Genomic DNA, 17,262 nt, shown 5'->3' with positions numbered 1-17,262 from the left:
ACAACTCTTCCTGAAATGTCCAATGTTCAGATTCTTAAAAAGGAGTACTGTTCTCTATATAGATGTTCAGAATCCCCTTACATTTTCTGAAAAACCAAAATTCACAAATATTTAGAGCTTCTGAAAGATGTGGAATTGAGCCCCAGCTGCACACCTTTCACACATTATTAGTGAATATAATCGACATTACCTGGTTGAATATGTAATTACAACTCGGTGAGTCTTTTAGGGCTCTTGCAGTGAGCTCAGTGCTTCATCAAAGGAACATGTCAGAATGCTGGCATAAGTTACTTGTATTAAGGTTCTGTCTGTCTTCCTACCATTATTATTTTCTTCTGCATTTTTAATCGGTTGATCCATTAGAGAAGAGTGTGATTGTGCTCAGTTTTTACTGTCATGTCTAAGTTTGTGATAAAAATGTAATCAACACTGCTGAAACTTCTAATGTAGCAGTTGTGTTGAAGCCTAAAGAGATGTAAACATGCTGCTGAAATAATCGCCTCAGCTTCATAGGCATTGGAAAGTTAACAATGACACTAGTAACAGTAAAGCTCTGTGTACTGAAGATGCTGTCACCTTTTTAAATTACTAAAAGCTGGAAACTTTCTCAAGTGCTACTTCTGTTGCACAGCTGTCACAAATGCACTGTCACAAGTGCAGAATGTATAGTGAAGTAAATTATTAAATGCATCTGCATGTTGTGTTGTAAATCTTGCTCAGGAAACAAAATATTCTAATAAAATTAATGCACAATTTTTGACTTAATTGCTGCTGGTTTTTTTATAGAACTTCCGTTCTGTATTAAAAAGTTTTGCTGAGATGATGAACCATAGTCTGTCATTGATAGAAAGTAATCTGTTACATATTTCCATTTCTGTTAAGGACTTAGTCATTTCAAGCTGAGACCAGGGTGACTTGCCTATGCCTCCGATGTGCTGAAATAAGAATTTAGCCTCTACTTTACAATATGTGAGAATTTAGAAGTATTTTAAGGAGTTCACTTGTATCTAGCGGTCAGTAAATACCTTTCTTCAGTATTTCAGTGACTTGAAGTTGAAATAATAGCATAAGATTTTTTTCTTCCAGCTGGATTTGAAAGGGGAGTGGTGTTTTGAGCATTTTTAGTAGCACATTTTCCCTGATCTTGATTCCTGGCCTTTGCATACTTACAAAGGTAGCACAGAAAGACATCCACTGGAATGACTTACTTGTTAGGACCACAGAGGATATTCCCAGTCTAGGTACCAGTTGCAATGTCAATTTTATTCGAGGGCAAAATGGGTGTTTTGGTAATGTTCTTATCCCTGAGCCTCCAATATGATACACTGATACAGAGTGCCAGGACTTCTACCCTCCATTCTTTGCTGGGAAAAGGTTGTTAGAAAGATTTCCCATTCTTAGGTCTGTGAAGAGGAAGGAAAGTGGTCCAGAATATGAGGGCTGTCTCATACAGGCATGTCCCCTGCCTCTGTTGTCTAATCAGGGCCTACATCGAATGTACTTAGTGTTCTCTTCAACAGTGGAGGCTAAGCTATATTAATTAGTATGCAGAGTAGCTTTTTGCAGATGAATAGAACGTGGCTGTGGTGTTTGCCTCTGTCCTGGCATAGAGCTGCCCTCTGTTACCTCCTGCTTTGGCAAAACACCAAGGAAACGCCGTGGCAGTACGTCCTTATTTACAAGGTTGTTCATGTGATACTTCAGTTAAAGGGAGTAGTTACCTCCTTTCTCAAAGCCGTGCTGTTCACATGCACGTCTAGGGGTTTCAGACACACAAGACTTCAGTTGAAGTTCAGAAGTATGAAAAAAGAACACAGCCTGGACAATGTCCATTGAGTAAGTCTGACTTCAGTTCTAAAATTATAGAGCTACCCTGCAAGAACTTTTAACCTCTGATTAGCATAGGGCAGCTTTTCAAAGCAAAAGAACAGTGGAAAGAGAAATTTCTACCTAAACGGCGTGGAATGGAATGGCATGGCAACTGGTAGTTGTTCCCTTCCTTTAGATGTTACTATCCTTATTGTCATGTATGTGGTGGTGGTCCATGACAACTGGAATAGGGCCAAAAGAGTGGAGAACTGCAGGTTGACCAGTTTCACTCCTACCTAGGAAAATCATGGCATGTGTCCTCATGGAGCCCATGTCTTGCCACGTAAGGGAGAAGGTGATGAGGAACTGCAAGCATGGCTTGGCCAAGAGTGAAGAATGCTTCACCCACCTCATTGCTTTCTGTGAGAAAATGACTGGATTTGTGGACATAGGGAGAACTGGGGACATAATTTACACTGACTTCAGCAAGGCTTCCAGCACTCTTCCACAACGTTCTTGCGGCCTCTCTGGATGTTAGGGTCTGGGTGGGTGCCTCACTTGGTGGGCAGGCCCCTGACTGGGTGGCTGGGCTCAGGTGGTGGTCACTGGGTTGTATCTGCCCAGAGGCTGGTGCCCTGCAGGGTCCCACAAGGCCTGTCCTGTTTGATGTCTCTATCCATGACCTGGGTAGGTGACCAAGTGCACCCTGTCAGGTTTGCAAGGGGATGCCAAACCTGGGGCGCGGTGGAGTAGCTGATACGCACGAGGGCAGGGTGGCTGTCCAGAGGGACCTGGACTGGTGGGAGAAGAGGACAGGGCCCATGTGCACTTGGGGCAGGAGCAAAGGGCAGCCCTGCCCTTGGGCAGGCAGAGCCCTGGCAGCCACACCAGTAAGACCAGGAGCAGCTCTGGGGAGGAGGCTCTGGAGAGCAGCAAGCTGGCAGGGCCAGAGGGGCTGGAGATGAAGAAAAACTTTTTTCCCCATGAGAGCATATGGGTAGCGAGGATGAGCCCAGGGAGGTGGTGCCATCTCCCTCCTCTGAGGGGTTACAGCCCCCCTAGGATAGTGCCATGAGTAACCCGGTCTGAACCCATGGCTGAGCCTGCTCTCGGCAGTGGTCAGACTGGAGACCTACCGAGGTCCCTGCTGTCCTGCAGTGCTGCTATCTGGCAGGCAGCCTGTAGTTGCTGTTGCTTAGAACCAGGGAATCACTGAGGTGGGCAGTGACCTCTGGAGGGTGGTGGTTCCAGCCCCCTGCTCAGTCCAGGCCAGCTTCCGTTGACGTTGCTCATGGCATCGTCTGGTCGGTTCTGAGTCTCTCCAATGGCACAGGTAAAAGAGGGGCTGAATTAACTCCACTGTGAGAGCACAGGTGTGTTAAAGCTTAAAGGTGGCCCTGCATTCTCCAAGTGAGAATATATATGAAACCCATATATATATATATGAATCCCAGAGATAAAAGTTTAAGTGTTAGGAATATTTTATTTACAGGGTCTAGCACACATGTTAGAATTAATGGCAGCATATCCTTTACTTGAAACTCGAGGGCTAATGAGGACTTCTTGTAGAAACATCTATCTGCAGCGAGGAGGCAAAGACTTTTGACAGAGAGGAATGTAGACATGTAAGCAAGGGTAATTAGGCAAAATCTCTTAAGGTATTTTTGGCTGAGTGTCAAAGTAAAAGCTTGATGCTGTGAAGCAATATCTCAAAGGCAAACATCTGAAGCTTCATCCCTAACCTGCGTCTAACAATAAGCCAAAACATTTGAAAACATACAACAGCCAAAAGCTAATTTGTGAAACTTAAAGTTCAATGCCAGCTTCTATTCCATTTAAAAAATTGTCTCATTATAGTACAACAGAGTATCTTTTCCAGCTTCAGTTAAATATGACTAACAGTTGCCAGACTTTTGGTTTTCAGTAGAAGCAGCAACGTAAGAAATTATAGGTCAGGGAATACTGAAACAGTACTGCAGCCCATACATACAGTAATCCAATATTTCTGCCAAAATGTTCAGTACTGTAGCTGACCGATGAAGCTGCATTCATCCACAGCGGTGCAAAGCAGTTTGTCCTTGCTGAGATTCCTGTTGGTCTCAGGCTGCCTCTTCACTGGAGATCAGTCCTGCACCGCTTTGTCTCCTGCTGACATTCCCTGCCCTGTCTCTGTGACAACAATATTTGGAAATAATTCCTAACATTCTAGATTCTGGAAGAAGCACCTTCTGGCATTTTAGGGGTTTTTTTTGATAGCCAAGGGCAGCTGCACAGATAAACCACACAGAGCACAAAGGACCTGGACAATAAGTAATGACTAATTAACTTAATACCAGCTTTGGGCAGAGAACTGGGCACTTGCAGGCTGAGGAATGTTTTGGGTTCAGTCTGCTTTTTGCTTTGTTACTGCCAAGGTCTGACGTTTCTCCTTCGTGTTGGGAGACTCACGAAGCAGTTGATGCAAACTGGTTAGCATGTTTGTTCATTAATGATCATACGAGAAGGAAATAGGTAGGACAGCAAAATTATCAAGGATTTAGACAATCAGATATACCAGCTTGTAATTAAACGACAATGCTGAGCATTAGGTTTGACTATGAAACTGTTAATTGTAGGTTTGAAGTCCAATGAAACATATAAACACATAATTGCAATCAAATTACAGTTCTGTTAGTGTGGAGGTGCAAATCAGTTTCCTCCCACACCAGATCTGAAGGACTCAGACCTGATGGCAGGTTGGCCAAGGATGGTCCCTCCTGCATCCCAGTGGCCTGAGGCACACAGGTCAGCATCACTGCTGTCTGCAGGCATTCCTGCTCCTGCTGTTGAAGGATCCACCTTCCTTTTTTTTCTGCCCGATTAAATACCTTGCTGCCTATTTTTCCTTATTTTAAGCTGACTTTCTTGCTACCTTGCATCTTCCTTCCCCCACAAAGCTCCTCTCAGCACCCCTGATTGTTTTTCCCCTTTTTTTCTCGTTTTGCTACATCACCCAAATTTGGTATTTCTGATACTGCCACTTAGGCAATATTGGGCATATGTGGCTTTACCAACAGTAAGGCTCAGCGTGAGTGGCTATGCACCCCAAAGTTTCCCTGCCGTTATTCACTTCAGCCTGGTTGGACTTGATTGATTCCTAGACATTATTATTCAGCCTCCATTCCCCTGTCTAGATCCTATTAAGCACAAGCAGGTTCTCTCTATAAGCACCAACTGTTTACATGCCAGGACAGCAGTAACTTGTTTTTCACACTTCTGCTCTGGGCTGTCACAGGTCCCCTGTAGGACCTTGGCTGCTGTGGGGCCACATGCCCCACCACACCTCCAGTGTGCCAAGGCCAAGGGCGTTGTGAGCTCCAGAATGTGCAGAAAGCAAACTGAATGAAGCTGTGAGGCAACTTGCAGAGTCAGGACCTCCAGGATGGGGAAGGAGAGGCACAAGTCTCATTATAGGGTACAGAATCATGGGGTAGTGGCACAGCACCTCACAGAACAAGCTTGTGGTTATGGTTTGGGTATCCATGATGCAAGCATGTCTGGACTGCAGTGCTGTCATTGATGTTTGATTTCCTGTGACTCCATCAAATAAAGTTGTTATTTGATGCTCGTAGTTGCCATGGTGGCTCTGTAAAATGTAAACTGTAATTTAGATCCTTTCAGTGTCCCTCAAGTTCTCCACAGACAGGCAGCTATATTCCTGAATGTTTTTTTAGGACAGTTGCAAGCCCACATGACTGTAGCGTCTGACTGAGCTGTATTTACAGCTATCTGTATATCACATAGGTATGAAATATATACCAATAAATGTATACTATGAAGATGTGACAAAAATATAATAAAGCATTCCAGTCACCTTTCTGATAATCCATGTAAGAAAATGCGAACGTGGAAAAGATTCATAGCCAATCTGCTCCATTAACTTTCAGAATGTCTCTTTCCAAACTAATCACTCCGTTTTCATTCCCATCTTTGCACATTGCAATAGATTTCTTTGTCCATTTGTGAATGAACCTACCACTCTGTCACATGTGAAAAGAAATACCTGTTTCACTGGTTATGGATGTGGTGACAATGTGAAGTCTTTAATTAGTTCCAGAGACATGCCAGCTTGTAAATGTGCTTATAACAAAAAGAGTAGCCAAATCTATAGCTTTACACATTAGTGTCAGAGTGTCTCTAGTTTTTTAATTATTGAGTTGTGTTAATCAAGACTGTGTACACATAAAAAATTGTGCAGTGCTTAAGCAGATGGTTGTATTGGTGGAAGCTGCATTAAATGTTCTAGCATTTTATGTGGCTTTGTTATGCTTTCTTTGCTGGTAATTTTGAGAGTGCAGATTCACAAACTGGATACCAGAGGTGCCTTTGATTTTGCTAAAAACTTTTTTTAGTTCCCTAGTTTTTGTTAATTTCTGATGCATAATAATGACACATATTACAAAACCAGTCCATTGGGATAGATGCCAAAAGGTATTTGTGTTGGATTAAGCAGGACCCTTCTACAAAGGATATTTGGAAGTGACAGCAATTTCGAAGCAAGCATTGGATAGCGAAGAGCTACCAGAGTGATGCTGAAGCCACAGGCTGCAATCAGAGGGAAACCTGACAGCAACAGTTTCAAAACAGAGCTTCAGCCCCTTTTCTGAAGGCTACAGGCTAGTCCCCATCTGTGCGAGGATATAGGTGGTCCTGGTGGTCTCAGCTGTGTGCTGAGCTTCCTACACCTGCTCTTGGTTCCAGACAAGACTATGAAATGAAATAAAAATAATAATAATAATAATAAAAAGATGCTGGAGCCTGGCACAGGGGAACAGAGATTAAGTTGTTTTGCAGGGGAGTGAAGAAAGAGTCCACAAGGCAACAGCTTGGTGCTCTGAGCCCCAGACCGCGTGCAGCTTACCCGAGGGAGAGAAGCACAGTGGAACCCGGGTCATCTCCCACCAGCCCCTGTTACTCAAATTCTGCCTTTTAGCTCTATAGCTCAGTGAGGGACAGCAGAGCTTTCCTGTGGAGGCAGAAATGTCCCCATGGCCTTGCAACAGTTTAGACAGGGAAGAATTAAGTATTTTTCACTTGAGGCCATTTGTGTGAAAACCAAAGAGCCTGATTGTGCAGACTGGAAAACATTGTTGCTTTTAAACTCAAACAGGGCTATTTCTTTTTTGAAACACAAGCCAGTGTTACTCTGCTGTGCAATGAAAGATCAGTTCTCTGGGCTGTAAAAAGGAGCCTTTTAGATAACTTGGGTGCCAGAGGTCACAAAGCCATCCTCTGCCCTGCTCAGCACACAGAGACCTCCTGTCTATCTGTGGGCAGCTGCTGGAAACAGCTTTGCTGCAGCCATTTAGCCTGTGACCAAACAAATCGAGAAGAAGTCAGTGGGATTTCAAATACTATGCATTTGCGAAGAGAATTCACAGATACTCTGAGGAAGAAGCTGGGGAGAACAGAACAATGACACAGCAAAAGCAAACTGTGTGGTTATGGCTGTGCTGAAAAGGCAGCATTTACTCCAGTGCAAACAGGTTTTGGGTGGAAGATGACTTGGATTGGTAAGACATTAAATTCTTCCCAAGTGGGAAAGTAAAAGAAAAAAAAAAAATCTATCCATGGGGGTCAGGGACACTGAGCCAAAGCCTATTGGAAGAGGAGGACAAGGAAAGAAAGGATGCTGGGGAGGGCAGAGCAGTGGGAGACCACCAGTGGTGTGCTGGGGGGTCAGGAGGTGCAAAGGGAGGCTAAGAATGTAAAAGCTGTCTGTGATAACCACAGGACTAAGATGAAAACCAGTGGGTGCATCCATGGGACACAGAACAGCCTTAGTGGGTGTGTGATTATTCAAACACATGCCTCTTGTTTTATTGCATCATGTTAGCACTTGGTGAAATGCTGTGGGAGTGCTTTCACAGAGCAAAACAATTGGTGCTGACCCGAAGTCTACACTGTATGTGCTTCAGCAGTTTAACTTCAGACAAGCTGAAATTTCATCCCGTAGCCTGACTGCTCACTAGCTGCTGGAGTGCCTGTTCCCATTCAGTTTAATGGAGTGCAATGCATTTTATGCAATCCATTACGTTAGCCAAACCACCATGAGGAAAGATGGACGATCAGATCAGGTGAATGATTTTGGGAGAGGATTCCTGGTGTGAACTGAAACACTGCTGCAGATGTACCCTCTGCTGATGCAGGAAGCTGATCACAAGTGATGGGTGCAAGTGTGTAAATGAAACTAAAAGGGAAGAAGGACAACAGAAAGGAGAAAATGGGAAAAGGAAATTGTTAATTATCCAGAAAGCTCTGAAAGGAGAAAAGAATACCAACAGGCCTTTATATTCAAAGGTAGCATGGCACGGGGCAAAACTTAAACTGAGATCTGTGCTTCTAGTTAGAAAAATGGTCTGTTTTTATTATAAATGCATTTGATTTTTTAGCATTAAAAAAATAATAATCTGAAGGGCAAAACCCAAATAGATACAGGTACTAGAATGGCCGTATTTACATGCCTCTAGTTTTTTCTGCACAGCTAGTTTGGAGTACTGTATTCTTCTATTTAGTGGTAGAAGATTATTGAAATGTGTTTATCCAATTCCTTCTTCCCTTCTCCTCGCTCTCAGCTAATCACTGAATGCAGACAACATTTTTATTTCTAGCAGAAAATTAATGCAGCATGGATCGAGTAAAGCAGGCAGAAATATGCCTCAGCAAATATTTCTGTATGTGCTTTATTATGAGAAGAATTTAAAAAATTATTGTAATATTCCTAAATGCTTGTAAATATGGCTTGATCAGAAGCTATTCAAGTGGACTAAAAACATCATCCATGGGACAAGCTCATGGAAAAACTTAGTATGTTTAAGTTTTTCACAATTTGTTTAAAACAGTCTACAGAAAGGAACTGATTACTCTGTTCCTTGCCGTAGGTTCCTATGTTTCCAATGCATCCTGATTTAATTCCACTTCCATGTAGTTTTACAGGGTTCCTCTCCAAGGGCTTTTTGTGCTGCAGCATCTCCAGTTCTCAGAAGTTTGACTTCTCATTAGAAAACTTCTGCAGTACAGAAAAGCAAGCATCTTGGAGCCATCTCACACTTGCTTGTGGGCAGAATTGTGGAATGCTGCTGACTAGTCTCATGTCAAATCTTGCCAATGGCTGAAGAAAAATAAAGCCCTTATTAAAACCAGCATTGTTATTTTTTTTCCAACAAAAGCAAGACCCATCTGGTTCTTATATTGTTTGAGACCATGTCTATAAGGTTAAGCAGTGCAGACTTTGCTGATTTAGGGACGGACTTCAGAATCAGGATATTTTTAGTGTTGCGTGTTTGAGATCTGCTTGGCTTGGGGCAGGGGGGAGGCTGTAGGTGAAGAGAAGAAAGAAAACCAAGGGCAAGATCTACGTGTTTCCATGATTCCTGAGTCAGGAGACAGCTAAATGCCATCTACCACAAGCTGGAAGCACATTGTTTACACTGTGATAGCATCTCAAGATTTCAGCTTGGTTCGCTGAGTGTATCTGAAAAAACAGACTGTACAGTCATCTGGACAGTGTGGGTTATAGACAACTTTTTGATGCTTTGGGTTGTTAGCCTTACTTTTCATGTTAAGAGATTGCTCTGATGAGTACAAATGACTCTACAGGCAGGCAGCTGCAGAGATAAAAGGTGATAAGGTTTATACCTCATTAATCAATGTTAAGTGATTGCTGTGAGCCACTTGAAGACAGCTAAAGATGGTCCAGAACAAGAATTATTCATGGTCAGCTATGTTTTAATACTGGTTTGCTTTCATAAGTGATTTCTCTGAAGGAGACATTTTAGTTGCTGTTAAATTTTATTGGGAGTGTATTGTAACTGCTCCTAATCGTGTTCTGGTTAAAGGATGGCAGAAAAGGCTCTTGGAGATTGAAAGTTTTAGTTAACAAAACAGCTGGTTTTGTCCCAAGTGAAGACCCATCCTAAAGTCAGTTTAAGCCAAGTCACTAAGAAAGCTAGGCTTTGCTCTGGAAGGCATATCTACAGCACAATATTTCATAATCTTCATGATGAAAACATGCAATTAATGATTAGCTAATGATAGGATTCTTCATTTGGACACCCAAAACCAGCAATGAAATCCTGTGGTGTTTGCTTAATGCAGATCTTTATCCAGTTAGTAGAGGCAAAAAAGACCAGCCGAAGTCCTTCCCTGTCCTTGCCTCTCACAGCTAAGCCCCCCGGTTACGCAGAGCCTTACTGGCTGTGTAGCAAAAGTGCTCACACAGTTACTCTTGAATCCTTCTAATGTGAGGTGACATGTATATTTCTCATGTCCAGCTTCTGTGCTCCCTTTTTTAGTGGTTTTCAGGAGGAAGGGAAGGGGAAATGGAAGCAGAAGTAGAAGCAAAATAAAGGAGAAAGTAAATAAGGCTTTTACTGCCTGCCTTCCTGGAAATTTGCCATATAACTAGTTTTCATTAAGAAACAGTGAGATGAGAACTGTAACTCATTGTAATAGTTTTGTAAAAAAACTACTAGCCAAAAAACAAAAAACCCCAAAAAATCAGCATGTGAACAAAAAGAAAACTAATACAACGGAATTCTGAGTCTTTTGAGTGATTCAGTTGCCTTTATATGCAACTAAACAAAACCAGAAAAACCAGTCTCTGCAGAGCAGGACCTGGGAGTGCAGGTGGACAGCGAGGTGCCCATGGGCCAGCAGTGTGCCCTGGTGGCCAATAGAGCCAGTGGGATCCTGGGGGGCATTGGGAGGAGCATGGCCAGCAGGTGGAGGGAGGTGATCCTCCCCTCTGCCCTGTCCTGGTGAGGCCCCATCTGGAGTGCTGTGCCCAGTGCTGGGCTCTCCAGTTCGAGAGAGACAGGGAGCTACTGGAGAGGGTCCAGTGGAGGGCTGCAAAGATGGTGAGGACAGCAGAGCATCTCCCTTGTGAGGACAGGCTGAGAGAGCTGGGCCTCTTTCCCCAGGAGAAGAGAAGGCTGAGAGGGGATCTTATCCATACATACAAATATCTCAAGGGCGAGTGTCAAGAGGATGGGGCCAGGCTCCTTTCAGTGGTGCCCAGTGACAGGACAAGGGGCAACAGGCACAAACTGCAGCACAGGGAGTTCCATCTGAGTATGAGGAAGAACTCTTTCACTTGGAGGGTGACAGAGCACTGGGACAGGCTGCCCAGAGAGCGTGTGGATTCTTCTTCTTTGGAGATACTTAAAACCCACCTGGACATGATCCTGTGGAACCTGCTGCAGGTGAACCTGCTTTAGCAGAGGGTTGGCCTAGATGATCTCCAGAGCTCCCTTCCAAGTCCAACCATTCTGTAATTCTGTGATTCTTTGTAAAAGCTGTTTCAGCTGAGATTACTTTGTTTGCCCCTCATTGTCAGCAAGTGCTGAACTGTGGAAGCTGTAGTGGAAGTAGCTTCTCTTAAGCTTTTTCCTTTCATTTCAGAGCTTGTAAGGACATTTTTGACACTTTGTGGTATGTGTTTTTTACAAGGAACGTTAGGGCCTGTAGAAGTGGCAGTCTTACTTGATGAAGAGCCAAAGTGACAAATTGAAATGTCTTTGTTCTTTAATCTCAGAGATTCTGAATCTTTGCATGTTTCTGCATGCAGTTCACTATGCCCTTGGGCCAGATACAGCAAGCACAGAACTAGTTGCACTCCAGCAGTCCTGATGGAACCATGTCACACTTCATGTAATCATGAAAGTTACTTGGTGAACATAAAATCAGAAACACCCCAGAGTGATACCACCAGGAAAAACACATCAAGAAAACTTAATCCCTGATACAATAAGAGAGAGAACTCCAACATTTTCAGAGTAGGATTCAGCTTTTCCTTTGGTTCCTTTTCTGTAGGAGGTGGAGTTGGGATTTAACAATCTGGATCCTGGTTTTTGAATGGACATCACTTTCAGGGTGTTTCAGGTACTTCATCTGTCTCTACTTTGCAAGTACCTATAAAGAATGTTTTGTCACGAATTAGGTCACCTCAAGATCTTTATTAGACAGTGAAGACCCCACTGAATTTGTGGTTTGATTAGGTTTAAAAGCCACATCTCCTTGGACCCAGCAGGTTCAGAGAGGCTCAGGGCACCCTGCATGAATCTGAAAATCATGATGGAAACTTGGTGAGCAAAACCAGTTCCATTCTGACCTCCTAGAAAATAAAACTGTGACACTGTAATCCATGATGACAGGAACAGAAACATCTTGCATCAGTTTAGTAAAAAAAGGCAATACGAATATGTGTGATTAAAAATACATATGGAATTTATACATAAGGAAACTTTGGGACTGACACTGGTGGTTTTTCTCTTCAGTTTCAAGCCTTTTTTTTCTAAAATATGAAGTCTCTGACTCAGAGGCCACTGGGAATTTCCAGTACCAGAAAGAACCATCTTTTTTGTGTCATGTGCCTATGGATGGAAGGAATAAAAGCACTACCACATTCTCTACCTTACTGTGTATGTACTGCACTATCAGCAAGGACAAAGCAGTGTGGATGGAGCTTTGTCAGTTAAAGTGCAAAAAGGCTCTTGGAACAGCAACTTGAGTTTTGTTGTTCACTTTCCTTTTATGTTCAGTGTGATTTGAAGTCCTTCCCATTTGGCTGATGTAAAAAGCTGGCTGGCCATCTGGATACGGATAACCCGTGATTAGTTTATGTAGTCTGCGAGTGCATTTACATAAACATTGGGAATTTTAGTCACCCTGGAACCAAATTAAAGTCTCTGGACAAGGCTTCGTGCTCAGGTCTGTAGAATTCTGCTGGAGTTACATCAAGATTTCTGCAGGCAGGCAGGGCCCGTTTGTACACATTTTATTTCATTTATTCAAACCTCTCTGCTTTTCCTTAGAGATTTATATTTCCTGGTCAAATTGTACCACTGCGGACAATCCACAGGGATGTCTAGACTAGCTCTGTATTTTGAAATGCATTCTCCACTCCCTTCCATTAGTCCTTTTCATCAGCTGGAATGCACAGTCTCATATTGTGATGGATTAGCCCACATTTCCATATCTCAGGGAGATGAAGAGGTCTGCTGCCACCTGCTCTTTAATGAATAAGTACATCATATTTTACCTGTGGTCATGAAATTGGTGCTCTGAGAGATGGGACTATTATTAAAGCTAGGAACTTAACTAAAAAAAGGAAGTCGTGTTTTAAGATGAGATTTTAGACCATGAATACTGCCTCTCTTATCAAGTGAATCCTTGTAGTTGTTTGAAGGAGACAGTCACCTTGGAAAACGTAAGGCTTGTGGTTTAATTGTGTTTTGGAGCTGTATTTACCCGATTCCTTTATTTTACAAGGGAGTATCTTGTGTACTTTTGAAGGCAGTACTGGGCCCTTGCCTTTCCTTCAGCTGTGGTGGTAGTGATGTAATTAGGATATAAAGAATCACTAACTGAGGCTGAAACTAAAGCAATGATTAACTCGACATATTGAATAAACTCACTAAAAATGTAGCAAGCTTTCTGAGACACCTGGGATATAGCAGTAGGCAAGAGAAGTGCAGTAACCAGAGCGTTGCAGTCAAAACCATATAGTACAGAGAGCAGACGAAGTTATGTAAAGAACCAAGCGGTGTGAGTGTTCCACAAGAAAGTTCAGCTGAAGTTCACCAACTTGTTGACGACTAGGGGTCTCAAGACACCCCAAGAAAGACCCCCCAGGAGTGAAGTGTGCATACACAAGTGCCTTATGCATATGTAAAAAATTTTGGGGAAGTAGTTATAACAGGTATTAATTTTGGGAAATATGCTAAACATGTATGTTTTGTTGTAATAAATTGAGGAATGCTGGTCAGATAGGTATGCATGATTTGACATGTTAATCTCCGTGCACTGCAATAAAAAATGCCTGCCTTCTAAACTTACAAAATGAAGTCTAGAGGGTTTTCTTTTTCCCGTTTTTTCAGTATCAGTAGGAATATCTTTGCAAAACTTCTGGGACCCAGGGGATACTGCTGTGTGTGCAATGAAGAGTTACTGTATTCTTCTGTATGTTCCTATAGATCCACTCAGTGAAACAGAGTGCAGAGAGAAAAAATTACTCTGCTCTCCTGGCCCAATGCATGCAAAGTTAGCCAACACATCCCTGTGGAAAACTGAAATGCACAGAGGCTGTAGCCTTCAGGGTGAAAGAGAGAATCAGGTGACAGGTGAAGAATGAACTGAAACAGAGCAAGGTCTTAAAAAAAAAAGATTAGTCAGAACGAGCTTGGTATAATGCTCTGGGTGATGCTCTGTTTGTGTTGAGGAAGGAATGTACTCTGAATAATCAGGAAAGGTTCCACTGAATGTGCTCTGAATAATTAGAAAAGATAAGGTGGGCACCTGAAGGAGATAAGGAGACCATCAAGTCAGGAAATCACTGAACAAAGAAAATTGAAAGGTCTACTCCACCTAGATCCCACCTATTGTGAATGGAATGATTGGGTGTCAAAAGCAAATTAATATGTATATAAAGATGTTGTGTAACCTCTCATGGAAAAACTGTATAAAATACCTGACTTTTCACTGAAAACTTTCGAGGTAGTTTGTCCGGTGGGAATCGATTAGCTCCCCAATGTTTCACGAAATAAATACCTTTGCTGCTTAAAGACAAAATTGGTCTCTAATCATTTGCTCTGTGCCATTTTGGCATCAATTTGGCGAGCCAGGCAGGAGAACTCTCCACCTGTGCTGGAATCCAGGGGCCTGGGGACCCTCGGAACCCCCGACTGGATCTTCTGTCGGTGAGACTCCCCTACACCTCAGCTTCTCACACAGGTGGACAAGGACTTCTGCACAGTATAAAAGGTATTTATATTTATTCTTTGGTTTGAATATTTGATTGTCTTAAGATTTAGGAAGCCGAAAACTTCCTTTAGGGTGTCTTCAGATTTGGTTTTACCCCATAAAACGAGAGACTGGAGGCCGTCTCACAGAGCTGAGAGAAGGGACGCTGCCTGAAAAGGGTAATAGCCCTGTTCAATTGCCTTAAGAACTGGGAAGCTGAAAACTTCCTTTAGGGTGGGTTAAGATTTGGGGAATTCCTAGAATGTAGCAACTGAAATAGCGCTCCGTGTCTTGTTTGTTCCATGTGTTGTCTTGTTACATGTCAAAATTGGAGTTATGAATGAGAAAATATTCTGGTAATTCTAGGCGAATAGTGTGAGAACTTAACACGCTGCTTAAGGCCAGAAAAAAATCAGAATCTGTTTTTTTGGCAGTTGTTCATTGAAATGCGTACTTTGTGTGATAACGCGAACTCTCAGCGTTCCTAGAGCTGTATGTAGGTGCACGGTACCGTGTAACGCACTGCCCGTGCGGCTGAGGGCTATCCAGAGAGTGCCCGGAGAGCGGGGTGCGTGTGAGACGCGGTGTCACTGCGAAGCGAGTGGGGAGCCCCGATCTGCGTGTCCGTGTTCCCCGCCAGGGGCCGGCCAGAGACGGACGGAGCGATTGAAAAATCAATTTATGAAGTGGTGGAATGCATAATTAGAAATTAGCGGGAGACTGTGGACAAAACCGTAGAACTAACATCACTTGGAAAAAACACGAACTAACCTCTATCTCCTCCCAAAAAAACAATCAATCAAACAAACAACCAAACAACCAAACAAACAAAAAAACCCCAACAAAACCCACAAAAAACAGATACCAAGAAATAAGGCTAAATAGAGGTCTTGAACTGTGGTGTATGCTCTCAGATAACTACGGTGCCTCCAGTAATTAATACATTGTAGACAAATATCAGACTTATTAGGAAGATGGGGGATGGACCAAGCAAATCAATAAACACCCCTGGGATGTATTTTGAAGCATTAAAAAGAATTTGGCAGAATTCCTGGTGGAAATTTGAACAAAAAGACATTTTAAAAATTTTGTCAGAATTGGTGGCCTCTGTATACATTAGGTGGTGGTGAAAGGTGGCCACCCGAAGGAAGTCTTAATTACAACACAATTTTACAGCTTATGCTGTTTCTCCGTAGAGAACAAAAGTGGGATGAAGTAACATGTGCAGATACATTTGTGTGGCAGAAGGAGTGTGGGATTAAACACCACTTGATCCTTTGATTATGGCTCTAGAAAAGGATGGGGGAAAACTGAGACCTAAATTAGAAAGATGTTCTTGTTGAAATTTTTGTTAAACATATGTTTGCTATATTTTGTAATTAAAGAGGTTGTGTTCCTCCTGTGGAGCAACCAGAATGAAGCACATTGTAAGATAAAAACTTGCACTAATATAGGACCTGAAACAGAGGGTTGGGAGTCAAGGACCCTATGAAAGTGTTAAAAATACTGGAGTGACCCGCTCAAAGGTGCGGCTGAGTCCTGCTGGACCCATGGCAGGGTGTTCGTTGTTTGCCTGCAAAGGCATGATAGGTGAGAACACAGACTTAAAGCAACAAGGAGCAGATTTGCGTTCAGGGTAAGAAAGAGTTAAAGCAGAAGTGCTGTTGCAGAGGCAGGCTTGTGTAACCTGCAGAGCAGGAAGAGCATCTCCTGCCCCGAACCCTTCTGATGGTGAGGAGGAGGGGTTGCTGTTCCTGAGATAGAACAGAAGGACCTGAAAATGTTACTCCAATTACTGCAGCATTTGAAGTACAACAGGGCCGGTAACGGCCCCTCTAGGGCAGGCAGTGGGTCTGAGGAGAGTAAAGGTGAATCTTTGGGAAATGTAGATGCTTGGAATCTGGTTGTGAAAGACTTATCAGGATGATCTAATTAGGACTAGATAAAGGTTCCAGTTGACTGTTACTTGGTAACGGTGATACAGAAAAGTTGATAGAAGGAAGAGGGAAAATTGATAAAGAACTGGGTGGTGCTAAACTGGCAGAGGAGGAATGTCAGGCAGAAGTGAAAGAGTGAATCCCTCTCCTGTGGGATCGGACAAGTATGCACATTGTAGGGAAAGTGGACACTGGAAGCAAGATTGCCATCAAGGGGTTCTGGTGAACTAGGGACTAGAGACAAAAAATGAGGTGGAATTTTTAGTGGATACAGAACCAATTTATTTGGTGTTAAACTTCAGTAAGAAAAGAATTTGTTAGGGGAGTTGTGGGAGCTGCTGGCCACCAGGAAATAAAAAAAACCAACATCCTGAAACCTTTAAAGTACAAATTAAGAAAACAAATAGGAATGCCAAATTCACCAAAATCTTTGTTGGGATGAGATTTATTAGAACATCTAGACGTTTAAAGGAGGAGAAATTAAACTAAAAGTTAAATATGGTCAATTAATTGAAAATTGAGCTTCTCTTTAATTCAACAGAAAAGAGGAAAAGAGGACCTCCCTGAAGTAAAAGAAATTTTTAACCAGGTGTATCTGAAAATAAAATCCAGGAAAGGTGAAAAATGCTTTACCTGTTACAGTAAAAATGATAAGGGGGAGGCTTGCCCAGTTCAGATAAAAACAATATCCCTTGGTCAGCAAGGCTGTGGGGATATTGGCAGAAAAAGTGAAATA

Source organism: Falco naumanni, chromosome Z (genome assembly GCF_017639655.2).
Source record: "Falco naumanni isolate bFalNau1 chromosome Z, bFalNau1.pat, whole genome shotgun sequence".
Taxonomy (NCBI): domain Eukaryota; kingdom Metazoa; phylum Chordata; class Aves; order Falconiformes; family Falconidae; genus Falco; species Falco naumanni.
This window is presented reverse-complemented; position numbering follows the sequence as displayed.